Genomic DNA, 955 nt, shown 5'->3' with positions numbered 1-955 from the left:
TGAATTTCTGCATTCAGAATAATAGAACTATAAATGTGGGGAGAATAATTTTTAAGAATATATTGACTACGGCGAGGAGTGAGACTAGTGGAGGACTAGGACATCCTGGCCTTATTTATGCACTTTGCCAACTTTCTGGAGTGGAAGCTGGAGATGACGAAGAATGGGTTTACCCTATGAAACCCATTAGTAAAGATAATTTGAAGACTTATGAATCCCATGAGAAATGGAGAACTGGGACTAGGAGTGAAGAACCATCTACTAGTAGAGATATCCCCTCTACAAGTTATGACCTTCCACCTTCTAGTTTCCCTACCCTCTCTGATTTGATGAATGAGTTGACATTGCAACGGAAGAGCATAAAATTGATAAATGAAACGATTGGAGGTTTAGAACGCTGACACGATTACGATAGTGAGTACCTTCAAAGGCATTCAAATTTTGAGATAGCTTCTTATGAAGCTCAGGCCCGACACTACAGAGGTGAGCCTGGTGTTACCTTTCCTGAGTGGCCCCGGTATACTCAGTATCAGCCAGATCCACCTGCTGATCAAGGCGATGAAGATATAGCTTGGGATTTTGATATTTAAATGTAATTGATGTACTTATATTTGTACTTTTATTTTTGTGATTTTATTTGTAATAGAAATGGATGTTTGTGTATTTGAACTTTCATTTTTGGTATTACGTTGTACTTGGATAATTTTAATTTTTATTATAAAGTTAGTGTTATAGTTAAATTTGCATGTGTAGTTTAATAGATGTTGAGTAGTATTTTGTGGATTGTAATGTAATGTGATCTTTATTTTCGCATTTTAAATGTAATTCTTTTGTTTGGTATTGTGGTTGTGTTATGAAATATTTTTCTTGTTTAATATTTTAGTTTTATATTTATTTCAAAATTTCATTACCGAGAAATTCCTCTAATGATTTATATGTGTAGAAAGCTCCTAAT

The sequence above is a fragment of the Phalaenopsis equestris genome, unplaced genomic scaffold (genome assembly GCF_001263595.1).
Source record: "Phalaenopsis equestris unplaced genomic scaffold, ASM126359v1 Scaffold216909, whole genome shotgun sequence".
Classification (NCBI taxonomy): Eukaryota; Viridiplantae; Streptophyta; class Magnoliopsida; order Asparagales; family Orchidaceae; genus Phalaenopsis; species Phalaenopsis equestris.
This window is presented reverse-complemented; position numbering follows the sequence as displayed.